General features: G+C 48.4%; 1 long non-coding RNA gene across 1 annotated transcript; it reads right to left on the reverse strand.

The window, feature by feature from the left end:
- Positions 1 to 513: 513 nt before the first annotated feature.
- On the reverse strand, positions 514 to 972 carry LOC141569236 (uncharacterized). The gene is made up of 2 exons (XR_012492724.1): positions 804 to 972; positions 514 to 712 (listed from the first exon to the last, which is right to left on the reverse strand). It is a non-coding gene; the product is annotated as an uncharacterized LOC141569236 (long non-coding RNA).
- Between the last annotated feature and the right edge of the window lie 4,228 nt (positions 973 to 5,200).

Below are 5,200 nucleotides of genomic sequence, written 5' to 3' on the forward strand. Positions count from 1 at the left end.
GCACACCCGAAAACGGAGGAAGAGAGGGAACGCGGGAGCGAGCGGAGAGGAGAGGCGTCGCCTGGGGGAGGGGAGGGGTTCGGGAAGACCGAGTATTCCCGACTGACAGAAACCGGGGAAGGGGCGGGGGAGGGAATCCGCAGAGCGGGCTCGGGAAAGTGAAAGCAATTACTATAATTCTTTTGATTATCTAATTTGTTCTCTCTGGTCTTCGTTATATGACCCTCCCCCCCACCCGACTCCAACATAGGAGGTCCCCCTCGGGGACTTGGGAAGGCACAGAGAAGGCTCCTCCCAAGACTGAGGGGCGGAAGGGGGAAAGGCCAGGTGGGGGAGGGGATGCGTCTAGTTGTAACCGGAGTAGCTCCATTCGGGAAAACCTCGGGAGAAGGCGTGTGTGTGTGTGTGTGTGTGTGTAGGACTCAGCTTCTCTTTTGCACTGATACCTCTAATCAGATGCACAGAAACCAGTCCCTTTAAATAAAAAATATTTAAAGGGTGTTTTAAAAAAAATCAAGTGAAAAGTTCCTTTTATTGGAGAAAAGGACGGAATCCAAGTTGGCATAGGACGTGGTTCCAGAAGCCTGTCAGACGTTGCTCTCATTCCTCCCGCTTGTCCCCGCCCCAGCCTCTTTCTGCCCTTGGCCCGGGGCTGGGGGTCGAACGGGAGCTGTTTGGGAAGCACCCTCCTCTTCAGGCGCTTCAACCTAGACTGACACAGGGCGGAAGCACATTGGCATATGAAGGACAGAAAGACAAATGAAGAGCTCTTCAGCCAGCACACGCATTAAATAAGTACTTACATTATGCAAAAGTCAAGGCCCTCAACAAGGGGGTGGGTGAAGAGCAGGAACAGGGAGGGATTCGACTCAGACTAGTCGCCCCAGTTTTCACCCTGCCCATTTCCAGCCCTCCCATCCCCTCCGGGGTACCAAATGCTTAGCGCTAATGGGAGCCTGGGACTCGGGGAGCTGGGCGGTGAGGGCGTGGCCCACGCTAACATCGGGGGCAGGGCCTGGGTGGGGCTTATCCGGGGGCGGGGCCCGCGCTGAAGGGGGCGGGGCAAGTACCAAAGAAAGACAGTAACGTGAAGAAGGGTGACTTTGCTTCTCATCTCATACTGCTTCCTAGAGTCCTCCGCCTTTTTATCATCGCCTTAACAACTGTAATCTATTACCTTCTAGAGTACGGTAAAGTCACCGCGTTTCGAGAATCTGTTCAAAAGGCCTTTCTAAAATATGTGACCTCAGTCCCAGCAGCCTGGGCTGCTTCCTTGGGTGATGTGTGTTGTCTCCGAAAGATGAACAAGTCATCTGAGTCTCTCAGTCCCGGGAGATAGCTATGACAGGTGTTGTCCCCATACGCTTATTTCTGCCCACCTCCACACAACAACATATGAAAGTAGGTCTAAGGGTTCCGATGTTACAGGGGAAGAAACTGAGGCAAAAAGAAATGAAGCTACTTGCTCAAGGTCTGGCAGCAAAAAGAATGTAAAAATATTGAACCCAAGACTCTTCTTCCAGTATGCTGTCCAGCATCCTTATGAGGGCACACACTTTCTGCCTCCAAGCCCCGTAAATGACAAGTACACAAAGGTAGGAGGTGTGATAAAAAAATACGGTGAACGTTTAAATTTTTTTAAAAAAATGATTACAGTAAAAGACACGTTGCCCTTAATCCTCCTCAGAATACTCCCCCTCACATCGTTCTCGCCACTTCCTGAAGCAGTTCCGGAAGTCCTCTTTCGTGAGTGTCTTTACTTCATCCTCCATCGTGACAATGCTCCGTGTCACATGTCACTCCTGGTATGTGGCAATTTCTGTCAAGTAAAAACATTATGATCCTCATCCACCTTGTCCACCAGATCTGGCACCATGTGACCTCTGGCTCTTCCCCAAAGTCAAAAGGACCATGAAAGGAGAACATTTTGAATCGATTCAGGACATTGAGGCAGCCACGACAGCACAACTAAAGACACTCATGAAAGAGGACTTCCAGAACTGCTTCAGAAAGTGGCAAGAATGATGGGATAAGTGTGTTCGAAGCGAGAGGGATTATTTATTTATTTTTTTAGATTTTTTTTTTTCATTGGGGAAAAGGAACAGGACTTTATTGGGGAACAGTGTGTACTTCCAGGCCTTTTTTTTTTTCTTCCAAGTCAAGTTGTTGTCCTTTGAATCTTAGTTGTGAAGGGTGCCGTTCAGCTTCAAGTTGTTGTCCTTTCAGTCTTACTTGTGGAGGGTGCAGCTCAGCTCCAGGTCCAGTTGCCATTTCTAGTTGCAGGGGGCACAGCCCACCATCCCTTGTGGGAGTTGAACCAGCAACCTGGAGGTTAAGAGGACGCACTCCAACCAACTGAGCCATCCGGGAGCTCAGCGGCAGCTCAACTCAAGGTGCCGTGTTCAATCTTAGTTGCAGGGGGTACAGCCCACCATCCCTTGCAGGACTTGAGGAATTGAACTGGCAACCTTGTGGTTGAGAGCCCACTGGCCCATGTGGGAATCGAACCGGCAGCCTTCGGAGTTAGGAGCATGGAGCTCCAACCGCCTGAGCCACCGGGCCGGCCCTGAGAGGGATTATTTTGAGGGGGATTAATGGCAATGTGTCTTTTACTGTAATAAATTCTTTTTTATTTGCACGTTCACTGTATGTTTTGGTCACACCTCGTACACGGGGAGCAGAGTTGAGTCACTTTGGAATGATGGTGTAGCCAGTCCCTCACCAAGTCCCCTTGCTTTCACCTGCTCCACATGTTCAAATCTGCCTACTTCTCTCCACCACTACCGTGCCCACTGGTCCAAACCATCTCTCTCCTGGCTTGTGCCTCCCACCTTCTTGCTGGCTCTCCTCCCAACACCGTAGCCCACTGCCATCCATTCCCCACCAGTAGCCAGGATGGTCTGTTCATTGTTCTCAGCATGAAAAGAGTGTCCAGACCCTTCACCAGTGGGTTTGGTCTGCCTCCCTAGCTTTCCATCTTTTAAAAAATCATTGTCATGGTTATTATTATAGGAAAATACACATAACGTAAAATTCACCATTTGAACAATTTTAAAGCGCAGGTTCACACTGCTGTGCACGTATCACCACTGTCTGGTCCAGAACTTTTTCATCACCCCAAACAGAAGCCCCTTACCCAGTAGGGGTCACTTTCCATCCCACCATCCCCCTTGCCCCTGGAAGCCACCAGTCTACTTTGTGTCTCTACAGATATGCCTATTCTGGGTATTTCATATACGTGGAGTCCTACAATCTGTAGTCTTTTATGACTTCTTTTACTCAGCATCATGTTTCTAATGTTCATCAATGTTGTAGCAGGTGTCAGTACTTCTTTCCTTTTTATGGCTGAATAATATTCTATTGTATGGATGGACCACATTTTGTTTCTCCATTGATGAACATTTGGGTTGTTTCCAACTTTTGGCTGTTGTTATAGTGCCTCCGTGAACATGCGTGTACGTGTTTTTGTTTGAATATCTGTTTTCAGTTCTTTTGGTACATACTTAGGAGTAGAATTGCTGGGTCACACGGTCACTCTATGTTGAACTTGTTGAGGAACCTCCAAACTGTTCCACCGTGACTGCGCCATTTTACATTCTCACTAGCAGAGCAGAGGGTTCCAATTTTTCCACATCCTTGCCAACACTTGTTATTTTCTATTTCTTTATGGTCATCCCAGCGGGTGTGCCTAGCTCCATCTTTTAGTTCTCTCCTCCTCGCTCTCAATCATCTGCCCTTTCACATCCTCAAATATACCACTTTCTCTTAAAAGGGGCCTTTCAAGATACAGTGACTTCTGCCTTCCATCATCTCCAAACTAGATCAGATCCATGTCAACGCATCTCAGCCCCATAGCCTTCCTTTCATAACTCCCAACTCAGTTGTAAATTTATATTTCCTTGTGAGGTTTCTGATAAATGTCCATCTTCTTGACCAGACGACGACCTCCCCCAGAAAAGGGACGATTCTGCTTTTGCCGTCGAGTGTATCCTCTACACTTAGCACAGTCCCAGATAAATTCTAGGTGCTCAATGAATATTTGGTGAAGGGTGATGACCAGTGAACGAGATCCGAGTTTCGTTCCTACCTCCTTATGAATTTCCCTTTTCCTTTGTTCACTGCTCAGCGAAGTTAGGAGGCCTCAGTAAAGTAGGAACTGGAAAACCTGCTCTGTCCATAAGGAATCTGGAGGTTGACGGCGTTCTGGCTGCAGATTAAGACTCACTAACGTCTCTCTTTGGAGCCATGGTGATTTTGGCGCGGGATTCTGAGTCTTGTGTGGGAATTGTCAGTGCTGCCCTGCAGTGCTGCCGAAGGTCTAGGGAGCTGAAATGTGTTGGCTGGGTGTAAGTGTGACCCCAGCATGACAGCGTGAGCCCTGTGTTTGCTGAGCCATCACGTTTTATGTAATAACAGTGACCACAACCACCTGCATTGCCCCCCGTTCCGAGTCGTTCTTAAGGTCAGATCTGTGGGATGGTGTGAGACAAAAACCTTATAAACTAGAAAGTAGTGGTGAATTCTCTGTGCTTACAGCTCTGCTCCTGCACGCAGGAGCTGAAAATAGAGGATTAAAAATTCATGCAGCTACTTTCCTCCAAGGAACTCCAAATGCTTCCAACAGTGTTTATCCTTGTGAAGTCATTAGCAGTTGGATATCACCATGCCCATCTCGAAGACAGGGAAACAGAGGCCCAGAGACAGGAGGCGGCTTGTCCAGGGCCCCCCACCCCCCAATAGGGGAGCAGCAGGCTCAGGCAAAGAGCCCCCTCCCGCCTATCTGTCTAGCCCATGCCCTCTCCATTAGCTTGATTAGAACAATTGATTTATTCATTCTTAGTGGTTGAGAGGGGGGAAGAAACCAACATGCCATTTGTGTGATATAAATATCTCTGGAAAAAGCTAAAAAACATTGTGTCATACATATTTTCTTAATACCACAGTTAATCACACATGTCCAACTACACAGTTCCATCAGCCGAGGGTGGGGAGTGGGGGGAAATGGGGCAGAGTGGGGTGGGGGGGGCTCAGGAGAGATTTAGTTCCAGAATCCTCAGTCCCAACGAAAGACACACTAGTGGATTTTTTGTTGGTTAGTTGGTTAGTTGGTTGGTTGGTTGGTTGAGCAAATTGCCTTTAGAGAACCCCCTGGAGGCCTCAGAGGCTTGGTGTTGGGCTGGACCATCAGTAGGGAGGGAAG

This window comes from Rhinolophus sinicus, linkage group LG16, assembly GCF_036562045.2.
Source record: "Rhinolophus sinicus isolate RSC01 linkage group LG16, ASM3656204v1, whole genome shotgun sequence".
NCBI lineage: Eukaryota > Metazoa > Chordata > Mammalia > Chiroptera > Rhinolophidae > Rhinolophus > Rhinolophus sinicus.